We start from the raw sequence: 17,549 nt of genomic DNA on the forward strand, positions 1-17,549 counted from the left end.
CCAAGCAGCTGTTCCCCTGTCTCTGTCCCTCTCCTTGGGCATCCCTATTCTGTGAGACACGATAATATTGATATTAGGCCAATTAATCACCCTACAATGACCCCTAAGTATTCAAGTGAAAGGAAGTGTCACACAGCTCTCACTTTAAAAACAAAAGCTAGAAATGATTAAGCTTAGTGAGGAAAGGGTATCAAAAGCCAAGAAAGGCCTAAATCTAGGTTTCTTGCACCAAACAGTTAGCCAAGTTTTGAATACAAAAGAAAAGTTCTTAGAGGAAATTAAAAGTGCTACTCCAGTGACCACACAAATGATAAAGTGAAACAGACTTGCTGATATGGAGAAAGTTTTAATGGTCTGGTTAGAAAAATCAAACTAACCACAACATTCCCCTAAGCCAAAGACAAATCCAGAGCAAAGCCCTAACTCTCTTCAATTCTATGAGGGCTGAAAGAGGTAAGGAAGTTGCAGAAGGAAAGTTTGAAGCCAGCAAAGTTTGGTTCATGAGGTTTAAGGAAAGAAGCCATTTCTACAAGATAAAAGTACAAGTGCTGATGTAGAAGTTGCAACAAGTTATTCAGAAGATCTAACTAAGATAATTCATGAAGGTGGCTACACTAAACAAGAGATTTTCAATGTAAATGAACCAGCCTTATATTGGAAGAATATACTATCTAGGACATTCATAGTTAGAGAAATCTCAATACTTGGCTTCAAAACTTCAAAGGACAGGTTGACTCTTTTGTTAGGGGCTATTTCAACTGGTGACTTGAAGTTGAAGCCAGTACTCATTTACCATTCCAAAAAATCCTAGGGCCCTTAAGAATTATGCTATGTCTACTCTGCCTGTGCTCTACAAATGGAACAACAAAGCCTGGATAACAACACATCTATTTACAACATGGTTTATTGAATATTTTAAACCCACTGTTGAGACCTACTGCTCAGAAATAAAGATTCATTTCAAAATACACTGTCACTGACAATGTACCTGGTCACCCAAGAGCTCTGATGGAGATACACAATGATATTCACGTTGTTTTCATGCCTGCTAATACAACATCCAATCTGAAGCCCATGGATCAAAGAGTAATTTGGACTTTCAAGTCTTATTATTTAAGAAATACATTCCATAAGGCTGTAGTTGCCATAGTTATTCCTCTAATGGATTTGGGAAATGTAAATTGAAAACCTTCTGGAAAAGGTTTTCCATTAAGAACGTTCGTGGTTCATGGGAAGAGGTCAAAATATAGACATTAATAGGAATTCGGAAGAAGTTGATACCAACCTCATGAGTGACTTTGAAGGGTTCAAGAGTTCCTCAGCTGTGGTGAAAATAGTAAGAGAACTAGAATTAGAAATGGAGCTTGAAGATGTGACTGAATTGCTGCAATCTCATGATAAACTTGAATAGATGAGGAGTTGCTTCTTATGGCTAAGCAAGGCAAGTGGTTTCTCGAGATGAAATCTACTCCTGGTGAAGATGCTGTGATGATTGCTGAAATGACAACAAAGGACAAAGGATTTAGAATATTACGTAAACTTAGCTGATAAAGCAGCAGCAGAGTTTGAGAGGATTGACTCCAATCTTGAAAGAAGTTCTATTATGGGTAAAATGTTATCTGCAGCATTGCATGCTGCGGAGAAGTCATTTGTGAAAGGCAGAGTCAGCAAACTTCATTGTTGTCTTATTATAAGAAATGTCCACGGCCACCCCAGCCTTCAGCAACCACCACCCTGATCAGTGAGCAGCCATCAACATCGAGGCAAGACCCTCCACCAGCAAAGAGATAACTTGCTGAAGACTCAGATGATGATTAGCATTTTTCAGCAATGAAGTATGTTTAAATTAAGGTATGTAAATTGTTTTTAGATATAATTCTATTGCACACTTAATAGACTACAGTATAGTGTAAATATAACTTTTACATGCACTGGGAAACCAAAACAAAAATTGTGTGAGTTGCTTTATTTTGATATTTACTTTATTGCAGTGGTCTGGAACCGAACCCACAATATTTCTGAGGTACGACTGTACTAGATTGGTTTCTCCCTAAACTACAGACATTCACTTTGGATCAGATGGAAGTAGAACACTTTGATTCATTAATCTCATGAGAAGTTACTTTTAATTTCTATAAAATATATTGATTCTAGTCAGTTTCTTTACTCTTTCTCCAGTGCCAATTATGCCCGTCCATGCCTCATTCAATCTCTCTTCCTTGCTAGTCACCCCTGGTATGTGGTACAACCAAAGAGAAATCGTTATCACAAGTGATACTATCATCTGAAACTCTCTCTTAAGCCCTAAAATATCCTGGGTTCCTTATCATCAAAACCTTTGGCTAGGTCACCTATGTGGTAGAGCTAAGCCAACAGAGTTCACCTTATATGTCCTCAAACTTACAAAACATATAACCAAATTTACAGCATCATTAACCCATCTATCACATAAGTGAAGGTGATTTTGAGTCTTATATGTTCCCACATTTCTAATTCACAAAATGACAACTCTAGTGTGTCATTGAAGAGAAGGATATAATCAAGAAGAATTAGATTTTGGAACCTACTACCACCTATTGCCACATCCACATACCCTAGGACATCGGTATGCTATTCACAAGTTTATTTCAGAGCCTCAGAGTTACAGATTTCAATTCCAGTTCTGCTATGTAATGTAATCTTGGCCAAGTTACTTAACCTTTCTGAACCAATAATCTTATCTACAAAAAGAGACTTGTTATATCTACCTCAAAGTGTTGTAAAGATTAAATAGGATAATGTATACAATGCTACAAGTATAGTTTGTCTTATTAATAAATACTAGTTTTCATAGCATTCAACCCAATAACATTCTAGGACCAGAAGCTCAGGCTGGCCCTGGAATGACAGATGCAGCCAGGCTAACGGGCGGGATGCAGAAAGTCAGCCTCCATGAGATCTGTTTCATACTTGGAAGAGGTAGCATCATCTCTCTTGGCTGAAGAAGCTGCTGATTATCACAGTCTCCCTTCCCTTTACCCTATACTCTGTCTTGAGGCATGTTGGCATAACTTCAGAGCTGAGGTTTGAGGGACCTCAGCTCTGTAGTTATGGTTACCTATCAGATAATTAAAGGTGATAAAAATTAGGACAACAAAAAGATCCTAAAACCGTAAGCCAAAATGATGATACATTGTAATGGTAGAAGTATAAATGCTTTATTTAATTTTTCTGTTTTCCAAACTTTCTTCATGTGATTCTATTACTTTCAGGATGAAAAATGTATTTTATTTACACTTGAAATAACCATAAAAAAAAAAAAAACCAGTAGTTTTAAAGATTGGTTATTACAATAGCATTTAAATTAGAAAAAAACTATAAAAAGACTAAATGCCCATCTAAAGAAATGGATAAAATACGTGCTGGTAGCGTCATCAAATAAATTATTATGCAAATTTTTGAAAGTGACAATATGGATTTATATTCATTTAAATAAGATGAAATTCTTAAAAATAGATTATGTATCAGTGTGATACAATAAAAAAAAAGGTACGTGATGTAAATGGGAAGACATAAAAAAGTTTGTAATATGTATGATTAAATCAAATAAAGCTATTAACAATTTGAAAATTTAAAAAAACGGTGAACTTTGGCCTCATGTCTGCCTTAATCCTCCCTTCTTTTTGGTACCAGCGAACCCTTCTTTTTGGTACCGGTGAACACAACATGGCTGCTGCCTCACCTCCCACCTCTTTTTTCAATCCACCTTGTCTTAATGACCATGCTTTCAGCTCACCCCCAATCCAGACTGCTTCAGCCCCTGGTCTCTGACCCCAGATGCTCTAGCAGAACACTGCCTACCTATATTTCTGCTTCTACCTGCCTGAAGGTATCCCAGACTTACCTGCCTTCCTGACTCACTCCCAGGCATGTCCTGCTGGAGAAGTGCTGGCCAGAGCCTTAGCCCTAGGCACACTCAGCACACCTGGTAGCATGCACTCTGCTTTTAAAGATTTTATTATTATTATTATTATTGCCACTTTTTAGTTATATGGTGCAAATTCATCGATTCAGTTTCTTAATTATTTAGATGAAATATATCTCTGTTATAACATTATACCAAATTTGGTTTTCTAAAGTATTCTTCATTATGCCTTAGTTTCTCAAGAAATAATATTATAATCAGATTAATCTGTTCCTTCCTTTTTATAAAAAGTGCCTTTTTCTTGTAGTGTTTGCAGAAGATACATTTATGGTATTAGAACTACTCTCTGTTTCTTTATTTCAAATTAAATGATATTCCTGAGACTGAATAAAGCTTCATTAATAAGCACTACTGATGTTAAAATACACAAATGGACATATAATAAAATACATATTTTATAAAGCTGACAATGACTCTGGTTTCTTTTACTCTGTAACTCTGTAAAGAACTTAGTTTTGTTATCAATGTCCCCTAGTTGACTTTGCAATGACAGAGCACACCCGGGCCCTTGTTGCTACTCTTGAATCTGCTGGGATAAGCAAATTAAAGCTGCCCTTGAAGGACTTCCTGAGGATCCTTGATTTTGGGGTGTACTCCACTTCTGCTCTATGAACCTGCCTGTAAGGGTGAGAGGCTTTAACTCTGCAACACCCTGTATGGCAAGGGAGCCATCCTTTTCTTCTCTATGAAGTCTTAGTCAACACAAAACTGCATGAAAACTTGCTTGTGCTTTATCAATATTCTTTTGTCTCAGTAAAGTTTCATTTACCTGGAGGGGAAAAGAATAAAGTGTCTGTCTCCAATTATGAAACTGACCCCTCATTTGGCATACAAAGACTGAAGTCTAAATTTCAAAAATTGGGAAATTTGATGCTAATTTGTTGTATGAGGAGGAAACTATGACAGATACAGTCCTGAATGTTTTATATAATTTGTTTTACTAAAATTTTACTAAAATTCCACCTGTGGAATAAGCCTGTGGGGAAAGCATTATTATACCCATTTCACAAATAATATCATATGGTAGGTGAGAAGGAAAGATGGAATATGAACCCCAGGCTGTTGACTCAAGAATTTATACCCTTTGCAACCACTATTCTCCCTGTAGTTACATAAACGAATTTGCTTTCAATTTTCCTTCATATTTTGACCACCTATTCTAAGAGACTGAACTCCTTTCCTTTATTTGAATTTGACTTGTCAAATCAGTCAGCTAACTTCAGGTACTCGGTGGATGCTATCATAGGCTAACTGAGGACCAGACTCCATTGGTAAACATATCACCTGATCATCTCCACTATCACCATAATGAGAATGACCACTCTTTGAGCACCTACTGTGTGATAACATTTTATCATGAAATTAGCATACACTGTTTTATTTAATCCTCAAAGTAATCCCCAAATCGGGAATTGTAAACCACAGATTACTACTTGTATCAGTTAGGGTTCTCCAGAAAAACAGAGCCAATAGGATAAAGAGAGAGAGAGAGAAAGGGAGAGAGAGAGAGAGAGATTACATGGAATTAGCTCACAGCAATGTGGGAGTTAGCAAATCCATAGGGGAAACAGGCAGGCTAGAAATTGAGGTGTGATTTTTATATAACAGTCCTGAGGCAGAATTCCTGCTACAGGAAACCTCAGTTTTTTACACTTAAGGCCTTCAACTAGTTGGATGAGGCCCAGGCCCACCACCCACATTATCAAGGGTAATTTCCTTTACTTAAAATCAACTGATTTAAAATATATATATAGGATGATTTACAGAAAAAAAATGTCGTATAAATTTGTTTAAAATTAAACTCAGACTTAAACAATAAATAAATAAATAATCAACTGATTGTAGAAGTTAATCACATGTACAAAGTGCCCTCAGAACAACATCTAGACTAATGGTTGGCCAAATACCTGGATACCATGGCCTAACCAAGCTGACACATATAATTAACCATCATACTACCCTTTCTAAGATAATGCCCCACTTTTCTTAATAACATGCTATAAGTGAGGCCACACTCACCTGTTTAATTCTCATGTAGGCCAATTAGCTTTAGCATCCTACCACCTTTACCCTACCTAAATTACCATCCCTCAAATTCTGTCTCACATCTAAATGTCACCTCTAAAATCTGTTTTCTATCAATCACCTCCTGCTTTTGGTCACACGATTAACTGATTGCTCTAGCACTAGCAAGTTAACAATAGGCAAAGGGTTCATAGCTTTAATTAGTGTACCAAAACCAACTCCCTAAACCAAGTCTAGATCTCCTGTAAGCCAGATAATCCAAGCAAGCCAAAATCTATTACTTTTACAGGGTTTCCTGAAAGCCATTTGATGTTTCAACAGCAAAACATCATTTGCCCTTAGCAAAATCTTTCATCTATAGTGTTCTGTTCAATCAGCAAAATGTTAAGAGGCATCACTATTTCTCAGGAAACAGAAATCAGTAGGTTAAGTGCCTTGCCTAAGTTCAAAGCGCTAGTGTGTGAGATATGGGAGGTCTAGAACCCTAATCCATTTACTCAGCATATATCACTTGAATGCCTATTATATTTCAGGCTCCGGGATCCAGCAACAGATAAAACATACAGACTACCTGCCCTCGCAGAGTTTAAACTCTAGAAAGTATAGTTAGCAAACAAATAAATAGATAATACTGGGGTGTCACATAATAATAAGTGTTTATGAAGGAAAATAAAGCAGGTAGCAATTAGGATATATGATTTGGGGGTGAGAATTGCAATACAAAATAAGGTAGTCAGGAAGACCTCACTGAGAAGGTGGCACTTGATCAGAGCCCAAAAGACATGAGTGAGCAAGCTCAGTGGAAATATCAAGAAAGAGGGTGTCTGTCATACAGAGGAAAGGTCCTGGCATAGAAGCTGCCTAGTGTGTTTGAGAACCACAGTGGAAGCATTACAGAATGGTGCCAACTTAATTTATGCTAATCTGTCATTACCATCTTTAGATGTCTTTGCCATAGAATTCTGTTTGGCATAGCTACATGGAAAGTCAAATATGCTTTACAAAATGAAAGTTATAAAATCTACAATTATTATTTTATCTATTATATTTATGCTTACTTGTCATGATATGAGTTTATCCTTCACTCATTAACAGTGCTACAAATTAACTGAAGTGACTGGCAACTAAGTACACGAAGCATTAATTTGGCTTCTTAGCAAAGGGAAAGAGTGATTGTGGTCTCTCTAAATTCCTCTCCTTTTAGGGACTAATTTAGGCTTGTAGTACTTTGTTTAAGATGTATTAAGATTTTCAGAAAATCATTGTTTAAAAACCCCTTAACAGAAATTACTTTTTATAATGCAAAACAAAATTGAAGAAAAATTTGCATATTAAAATTACAGTATCTGACTATATCTACATTACTAGGGTTTCTTGTTTTGTAGATAGGTTTTCAAGACACATTAATCAACATTAACTGTGTCTATGAAAGAGGGTCATTTATATCATCTTATGAGTCTTATATGATGATCATTTTTCTAAAATCTGTATCCATTTAATGGTATCTGAGCAATTTTAAAATGGTGATAGTAGAGAGTCCAGTCTTATTGCCTAGAGTCAAGTTGAGTGTAGGTAATATGTTTTACCAACAAAATCTGTGGTTATTACGTATAAGACATACCAGTTACCAGGTAAATTCAGCACCTATAGTATCATCCTTACTGCTATCTAAGTCATATAAATACAGCAAATGAATGTTCAGGTCTACAGCGGTTTGCAGCACATTTCTCATCATTTCATTTTGCTAATATTTCCTTTAAATCACTTCCAAGAAAATGAGTAAGGTGTCTATTCTCTATTTCTTCCTTTTCAGTTCAGCCAAATGTGCAAACACCACATATGGAAGAACAGGAATTCCACTGACAAAAAGGAAACCAACTCCATAAACAGAAGTATTCAAACAGAAACTTCTTAAACTGGGATTTTATTTTTTTTTTAATCTAAATTTTGTTAAAGTACCCCTTAAGGTTATTCACATATTTTCCAATAAAAACTATGACGGAGCTGCTGCAAGCACAATAACAATAAATAGCAGAAAGAAACTTCTAAGAATCCTATTGGTCCTGCAGCCTCCTGCCAGAGTCCCACACAATAGCAGATACTTAGGCTGAGAATGGCTCCACTGGAGCAACACTAATACATTTGACACAGCTTCCACCCCGTCATTATGCAGAGGAGCCTGTGCTTATCCTTTGTAAACTGGAGACTCTTTTAACCAGGAATCCCAGGACGAAACAGAACCATTTTCCTCACTGCAAAACAAATCCTTCTCCAGTGAATTTTGTTATTGTTTATTGTTACACTGTTTTATCAGCACTAAACTGTATGAAAGCTTCAATTAGTTCTTGATGAATGATCCCATAAAAGCATGTAGTTTCATTTCCCCTGCCACCAGATATATCACTGAGTGTTATTAAATGAAATATAATTGGGATAAGATTCAGGAAACTTAGAGAAGCTGTAGTGCTCTCAGTTCAGCCTAAAATGGTTAGTCATCAGTGTAGCTGAATCACACTCGACTCACTGTACATATAAATTCCCATCGCTTGATCCTGGGGAGAATGTAGAGGCACTAGATACAGTCTAATGCACAATCTCTGCCCTTCACTGAAGATAAAGGCCTATGGTGAGGTGCTGAGTTCAGTGCTGAGTCAAAGAGTTGTTATCTCCACAGAGGAGCAAAAGGAATCTGTATCAATCAGACTTCTGCATGATGGAATATACTCATGTTATATGTTCCATAGGACCTACTGCATTGTTCCAGCGATAGGTGGAAGCCATCAGTTTTCCTCTTTCTCCTTAGTAGAGAAACCTTAATTTTTAGCTAGGCATATTGATACATAGAGGAAAAGGCTAACTTCTCTGCCTCCTTTGTATGTGACCATGTTGCAGCCAACAAAATGTAGAATTGGGGTATGAGACTTCTGAGAAATCTCATTAAAGGGAGCCGACTCAGCTGGGGGCAGACTTTATAAAAAATCTTTCTACCTTTCTCCCCTCTTCTGGCCTTTAATGCAGAAGTGAAAACTGGAGCTTCAGCAACTATATTGGATCAGGATGTGACCTTAACATGAAAATCATGTAGGAGAATATTAGTACAGGAAAATAGAAGCCTGCGTGCCTGAAGACATTCTGGAGCTACCATCTAAGCCTTGAACTGCTATCCTAGGTCTTAATTAATGTATGATACACTACTCTTTTGATTGAAACCCTATTATAGGCAACAGAACCTAACTATAACTGAGAGAGCTGTGGATACTTAACATATTTTTAAATAACTAAACAACACCACTACCTGTTGGTCACTCTGTGAGGCATTTTAATGCATTGTGACATTTCATCTTTAAGACAAACCTATAAATTAGGTACTGATGTTATCTCCATTTTACAGATGAGAAAACTAAATCACAAAGCCATCCAGCACATAGCCTAGTTGGTGGTGAGGGGTTAAGGGAGAGGAGAGGGACTGGAATTCATACACTCAATGTTTCTTTCTTTAATGCAACGAGTAAGTACGTTTGTACTTACATCCTGTGTTAGAGACTGTTCTACATGCTTGGGAAAAAGAAATGAACAAAACAAGGATTCCTGTCCTCATGGATCAAATATTCTAAGACAGTCTTCAAGAGTTCTTAACTGTAATCTTGAACAGAGGTTTACAAAGTATGGTCGGCAAACCCCTTGAGAATCCAAGACCTAGTGGATATACAAGATCAAAACAGTTGTCATAATACTTCTAAGACTTTACTTGATTTTTTTACTGTGTTCACAGTTACACTGATGGTACAGAAGCAATGGTGGATAAAACCGCTGGCAGTTTGCACCAAACCACTAGTAGTCATAGTATTTCTCACCACAACAGATCCACAGTTAAGAACTAAATTAATTAAATAATTTCCCTTAAGAATGTCTTCGGTGAAACAGTAAAAATGTGTAATTTCACTAAATCTTGAAACTTGAGTACACATCATTTTAATATTCCACGTGATGAAATGGGAAGTACATAAAATACACTTATGCTGTATACTGAAGTATGATGGTGATCTGGAGGAAAAGCACTTGTGCAATTGAATCACAAGCTGAAGTAGCCAGTCTTTCATGAAATATCATTTTACTTGAAAGAATTAATAACAAACTATGGTTATTCAGACATGAATATTTGGCAGGTATTTTATCAAAAATGACTGAAGTAAATCTGTCAGAAGAAACCACAAGAATTTGCTGCCAGTGATAAAATTTGAGCCTCACAATACTTAAGATTTTTCTGAGGAAATTGGTGGTGATATTGACAAATGTGATGTTTTGATATTTGGAAGATATGCATAATTCCGTGAACTAATATTTTCTGAATGACCAATGTATGTGTTACATACATGCATGGGTAAAATTATGCACCGGTAAAAGACCCATTCAGAGTGCATAATAAACTAGTGGATTTTAATGTAACAAAGTATCAAAAGTATATTGAGGGGCTTCCCTGGTGGCGCAGTGGTTGAGACTCTACCTGCCAATGCAGGGGACACGGGTTCGAGCCCTGGTCTGGGAAGATCCCTCATGCCGCGGAGCGACTAGGCCCGTGAGCCACAATTGCTGAGCCGGCGCGTCTGGAGCCTGTGCTCCGCAACAAGAGAGGCCGCGATAGTGAGAGGCCCGCGCACCGCGCTGAAGAGTGGCCCCCACTTGCCACAACTAGAGAAAGCCCTTGCACAGAAACGAAGACCCAACACAGCCATAAATAAATAAATTTAAAAAAAAAAAAGTATATTGATATGATTTCAGATTTCACACACTAATCTTCAAAAGAACCACTTGCTGAGTTTTGGTGTAGTACCAAAGAATACGTACAATTTTATGTGATGACAACTTGATATCTGCATGAGGCCATATTTTCTTCACGTACTTCAATCATAAGAATGAATTGCAGCAGATGAAGATACAAATGTAAGAATTGACTACTGTCTATTAACTTAGACATTAAAGAGATTTGCAAAAGTATAAAATAATGTCATTCTTCTCCCTTAGTTCTTTTTGTTTGGGAGTTATTTTTCATAAAAATGTGGTTTATGTTAGCATGTAATGGGTTTAGTATTGTTATTTTAAATGAATTGTTCTAAAATATTTAAAGTTTTTTCCTGGTTTTAATTCTTAATAGTAAATAGAGACAGATATAACCCAAGATCTTATTTTAATGGTGAGCAATTTAATTTGAAACAGAAAACTGGGATTATTCAGACAGTTTATTTTATTTCTATGGGACTCATAGCGTCTCACACGTACTTCCCTCAAATTTTCCATTAAGCCAGAAAGACTCAATAGCAGAAGAAGTTTGCTGGTGTAAATTTTGTGACCTGACTAGGATCACAAAAAGATGCCAGATTCCTCTTATTTGGAATGAGAAAATTAAAGTTCAAAAGCATGTGACTTTTGACATTGCAATTAAGCCAACACGGGGGAGCCTACAGAATAGACAGAAATGTCTGTGGTTAATTATTCTAAATGTTGCAACTGTTGTTTTCTCTAAATTCCTAAGAATCAGAATGCTTGCTACAACCTTTTAAAAACTGAATAAAGGAGGATTACCTTATGATTTCTGATTCTTATATCATTTTCTTCAACACAAAACATATTTTCTACAACCAAAGCAAGGCCTCCACTTAGCAACTGAGTTAGATATAGCATCATATACTGTTCAAGCATCTCCTTAAAATCAAGATGATGTCAGTCATCTAAACTTCAGTTTTTATATATTTAATATAAGGATACTAAGATTTGTTCCTTAGGGTTCTTGTGAGATTGAAAAGAGACAACAAGCTTGAAACCACCCAAAACTCCCCAGAAATCATGTGCTTAAATACTTTGGATTTCATTTGATACTTTCACTTTTTTGGCCCTAGTAGTTCCTCTGACAATAAAATAGCTCTCATCCACTATTGTGGCCATAAAAACATGCTTTTGAGATCTCTCACAACTGCAACTAAGGATAACTGACCTTTGGCCTTGGCGCCCAGCTCAGGCGCAGGGTTTGCAGTGAAGCTGCGCTTCCCACAGGCTGCTCCCACTCAATGGCTGACAAGGCAACAATACTAAGACGGCCTGTTTCTGGGAAAAACACAATTCTCAGTATTCTAACCAGAAGTGTTGAGAGTTCAAAAAATCAAGTTGCCCAAAATTATAGAGCTAAAGAGTTGAGAACGTTTAACTGAATTTGTTACTAGGTGGAAGGCTATCTTGAAATATGGAACTACAAAGATTTGTGAAATGGCTTTGGTTGATTATGAATAAGATACAGAAAGTAAAATGTGATATCAGTTAACCCAAAACCTTTGTAATCACAATCTCAATTCAGAAAATCAAATCTATTCTATTTTTTGTATGGTATCTTCTAACCATATGTACATTTTAATTGGTAATATAAATCGTTATCATGTATTATACTGAGTTCTGTTCTATCATATATTCAAGTCTTACAGACAGACAGACACACACACACATATTTTAGTCCTCGTTCAAATATAGAATGGAGTCACCACCTTGGGAAAACAAGTAATTGAAGCAGAGAAAAGAGGATTAACCTAACCCACTTCCTGCTCCTGATCCCCATAATCTTAAATTTAATATATTCTGAATCAGCTTTTCATATCTTTTTAGAAATAGAATACTAGAAATAGAATTCAAATTATATTTTCTATTATAAACATACTTAGACTTTATTATTATGTATAATAATAAAAAGTAAACATATAAGTAATAAATAATAAAACAGTAAATGATAAAAAGCAAAAATTACTTTAAACATTTTCTGTACTCTGCCCTAACATCTAAGCATTTCAGTAGCTTTTCTTAGACATTAAATTTATTTGTAATCATAATACCAGTTTATATCCACAACTCTCATAACCCAATCAAATTTCAAATTTAGACAAAAAATATATTCTTCAGTTACATATAAACTTCTGAAGTGGAAAACAGAGGCAATTGGCAATGTTGATGACCATGGTGATTACAGCTTAGCACTCATTACTTTTCACAGTTTCCCTAATATTAACTCAGTCTCACAACAGCTCTATCAGGTAAGGGAAGTAGAGAAACCTTTTTTCCTAAAGAGAAAAGCATAGCAGTTCAGGTGATTTATTTGTTATCAAATAAATTGTTCTGATTTGTAGGCTCCTCCTCTAGATCACACATAACATGCAGTGAGGGAAAACTGCCCTTACACAATTCAAATCCACAGGGTCGGTTCACCATTCATTTATTATTTTACCAGATCCTTGTATTAGAGTTAAAGGAATAGAGATACTAAGCTTTTGAGACCAATCTTATTTTCTTGATAACTAGATCTTACCATATTTTACTTATCAGTTAAAATGGTTCAAGTCAAATGGGAATATTTTAAAAGTAGATTGCATGTAAATATGTCAATTATTCCCAACTTGGTCTATAGATTCAGTGCAGTCTCATCCCAGCAAGTTATTTTGTGAATATCAACAAACTGATCTTAAATTGTATATGGAAAAGCAAAAGACCCAGAAAAGCCAACACAATATTGAAGGTGGTGGACTGACAGTCCAGAGTTCAAGATTTACAATAAAGCTACATTAATCAAGACAGTGTGGTGTTGGCAAAGGACAGACAAATAGATCAGTGGAACAGAACAGAAAGCCCAGAAATAGATCCACATAAACACAGTTAACTAAACTTTGCCAAAGAAACAAAGATAATTCAATGGTGTAAAGATAATTTTTTCGTTAAATGAGGCTGGAATAATTAGACATCTATATGCAAAAAAAAAAAATCCGGACACAGAACCTAACATTATTGAAAAAAATTTACTCATACAGAATGAAGTAAGTCAGAAAGAGAAAAACAAATACTATATGCTAACACATATATATGGAATCTAAAAAAAAAAAAAAACAAAGAAAATGGTCAGAAGAACCTAGGGGCAAGACGGGAAGAAAGATGCAGACCTACTAGAGAATGGACTTGAGGATACAGGGAGGGGGAAGGGTAAGCTGGGACGAAGTGAGAGAGTGGCATGGACATATATACACTACCAAATGTAAAATAGATAGCTAGTGGGAAGCAGCCGCATAGCACAGGGAGATCAGTTTGTGCTCTGTGACCACCTAGAGGGGTGGGATAGGGAGGGTGGGAGGGAGATGCAAGAGGGAGGAGATGTGGGGACATATGTATATGTAAAACTGATTCACTTTGTTATAGAGCAGAAACAGACACACCATTGTAAAGCAATTATACTCTAATAAATATGTTAAAAAATAAAAAAATTTAAAAATTTTTTTTTTAAAAAGAGTAAAAAAAAAATTAACTCAAAATGTATCATGGACCTAAGTGTAAACTGCAAAACTATAAAACTCCTAGAAAACAGCACAAAAGAAAATCTAGATGACCTTAGGTATGGTAATGACTTTTTACTTACAACACCAAAGTCATGATCCATGGAAGAATTGACGAGCTGGACTTAATTAACATTAAAAATTTCTGCTCTGAGAGGAGAGAAGATGGCGGAAGAGTAAGATGCGGAGATCACCTTCCTTCCCACAGATACAGTAGAAATACATCTACACGTGGAACTGCTCCTACAGAACACCCACTGAACGCTGGCAGAAAACGTCAGACCTCCCAAAAGGCAAAAAACTCCCCCCGTACTTGGGTAGGCCAAAAGAAAAAAGAAATAACAGAGACAAAAGAATAGGGACGGGCCCTGCACCAGTGGGAGGGAGCTGTGAAGGAGGAAAGATTTCCACGCACTAGGAAGCCCCTTCGCGGGCAGAGACTGCGGGTGGCAGAGGGGGGAAGCTTCGGAGCCACGGAGGAGAGCGCAGCAACAGGTGTGTGGAGAGCAAAGCAGAGAGATTCCCGCACGGAGGCTCGGCGCTGACCAGCACTCACCAGCCTGAGAGGCTTGTCTGCTCAGCCGCCTGGGCAGGCGGGGCTGGGAGCTGAGGCTCGGGCTTTGGTCGGATCGCAGGGAGAGGACTGGGGTTGGCGGCATGAACACAGCCTTAAGGGGTTAATGCACCACAGCTAGCCGGGAGGGAGTCCGGGAAAAAGTCTGCAGCTGCCGAAGAGGCAAGAGACTTTTTCTTCCCTGTTTCCTGGTGCGCGAGGAGAGGGAATTCAGAGCGCCGCCTAAACGAACTTCAGAGACTGGCGCGAGCCGCGGCTAACAGCGCGGATCCCACAGCAACAGGGGCGCAGAGGGAAAAACGGAGAGACTCCTGCACAGAGGCTCGGCGCCGAGCAGCACTCACCAGCCGAGAGGCTTGTCTGCTCACCCGCCGGGGCGGGCGGGGCTGGGAGCTGAGGCTCGGGCTGCGGTCAGATAGCAGGGAGAGGACTGGGGTTGGCGGCATGAACACAGCCTGAAGGGGTTAGCGCACCACAGCTGGCTGGGAGGGAGACCGGGAAAAAGTCTGCAGCTGCCGAAGAGGCAAGAGACTTTTTCTTGCCTCTTTGTTTCCTGGTGCGCGAGGAGAGGGGATTAAGACCGCCTCTTAAAGGAGCCCCACAGACAGGCGCAAGCCGTGGCGATCAGCGCGGACCCCAGAGACGGGCATGGGACGCTAAGGCTGCTGCTGCCGCCACCAAGAAGCCTGTGTGCGAGCACAGGTCACTCTCCACACTGCCCCTCCCGGGAGCCTGTGCAGCCCGCCACTGCCAGGGTCCCGTGATCCGGGGACAACTTCCCCGGGAGAACGCACTGCGCACCTCAGGCTGGTGCAACGTCACGCCGGCCTCTGACGCTGCAGGCTTGCCCCGCCTCCTCCGTACCGCGTCCTCCCCGCGGCCTGGGTGAGCCAGAGCCCCCGAAGCAGCTGCTCCTTTAACCCCGTCCTGTCTGGGCGGGGAACAGACGCCCTCAGGCGACCTACACGCAGAGGCGGGTCCAAATCCAAAGCTGATCCCCAGGAGCTGTGCGAACAGAGACGAGGAGGGGAAATCTCTCCCAGCAGCCTCAGAAGCAGCGGATTAAAACTCCACAAACAACTTGATGTGCCTGCATCTGTTGAATACCTGAATAGACAACGAATCATCCCAAATTCAGGAGGTGGACTTTGGGAGCAGGATATATTAATTCTTCCCCTTTTCCTTTTTTTTTGTGAGTGTATATGTATATGCTTCTGGGTGAGATTTTTGTCTGTATAGCTTTGCTTTATAATAGCTTTATTTTACTTCACTATATTATAGCCTCTTTCTTTCTTTCTTTCTTTCTATTTTTTTCTCCCTTTTACTCTGAGCCGTGTGGACGAAAGGCTCTTGGTGCTTCAGCCAGGCATCAGGGCCGTACCTCTGAGGTGGGAGAGCCAACTTCAGGACACTGGTCCACAAGAGACCTCCCAGCTACACGTAATACCAAACGGCAAAAATCTCTCAGAGATCTCCATCTCAACATCAAGACCCAGCATCACTCAATGACCAGCAAGCTACAGTGCTGAACACCCTATGCCAAACAACTAGCAAGACAGGAACACAGCCCCATCCATTACCAGAGAGGCTGCCTAAAATCATAATAAGGCCACAGACACCCCAAAATACACCACCAGACGTGGACGTGCCCACCAGAAACACAAGATCCAGCCTCATCCACCAGAGCTCAGGCACTAGTTCCCTCAACCAGGAAGCCTACACAGCCCACTGAACCAACCTTAGCCACTGGGGACAGATACCAAAAACAACGGGAACTACAAACCTGCAACCTGTGAAAAGGAGACCCCAAACACAGTAAGATAAGCAAAATGAGACGACAGAAAAACACACAGCAGATGAAGGAGCAGGGTCAAAACACACTAGACTTAACAAATGAAGAGGAAATAGGTAGTCTACCTGAAAAAGAATTCAGAATAATGATAGTAAGGATGATCCAAAATCTTGGAAATAGAATAGACAAAATGCAAGAAACATTTAACAAGGACGTAGAAGAACTAAAGAGGAACCAAGCAATGATGAAAAACACAATAAATGAAATTAAAAATACTCTAGATGGGATCAATAGCAGAATAACTGAGGCAGAAGAAAGGATAAGTGACCTGGAAGATAAAATGGTGGAAATAACTACTACAGAGCAGGATAAAGAAAAAAGAATGAAAAGAACTGAGGACAGTCTCAGAGACCTCTGGGACAACATTAAACGCACCAAGATTCGAATTATAGGGGTCCCAGAAGAAGAAGAGAAAAAGAAAGGGACTGAGAAAATATTTGAAGAGATTATAGTTGAAAACTTCCCTAATATGGGAAAGGAAATAGTTAATCAAGTCCTGGAAGCACAGAGAGTCCCATACAGGATAAACCCAAGGAGAAACACGCCAAGACACATATTAATCAAAATGTCAAAAATTAAATATAAGGAAAACATATTAAAGGCAGCAAGGGAAAAAAAAACAAATAACACACAAGGGAATCCCCATAAGGTTAACATCTGATCTTTCAGCAGAAACTCTGCAAGCCAGAAGGGAGTGGCAGGATATACTTAAAGTGATGAAGGAGAAAAACCTACAACCAAGATTACTCTACCCAGCAAGGATCTCATTCAGATGTGATG

At 38.6% G+C, this 17,549-nt stretch overlaps 1 protein-coding gene across 5 annotated transcripts in view; it reads right to left on the reverse strand.

Annotated features, from left to right (window-relative positions):
- The window catches only part of LOC309667153 (uncharacterized protein), a 727,466-nt gene extending 712,988 nt beyond the window's left edge, over window positions 1–14,478 (reverse strand). For 4 of the 5 annotated variants that reach the window (XR_014267558.1, XR_014267559.1, XR_014267560.1 and 1 more), the window contains exon 1: window positions 1,286–14,091. The gene's annotated coding sequence lies outside the window, so the exon portion shown is untranslated. Of the gene's footprint in view, window positions 1–1,285; window positions 14,092–14,426 lie in introns of those variants that run through there. The other variant, XR_014267557.1, reaches the window with a different exon arrangement.
- Between the last annotated feature and the right edge of the window lie 3,071 nt (window positions 14,479–17,549).

Source organism: Balaenoptera physalus (genome assembly GCF_965194825.1).
Source record: "Balaenoptera physalus genome assembly, chromosome: 9".
In the NCBI taxonomy this organism is placed as follows: Eukaryota; Metazoa; Chordata; class Mammalia; order Artiodactyla; family Balaenopteridae; genus Balaenoptera; species Balaenoptera physalus.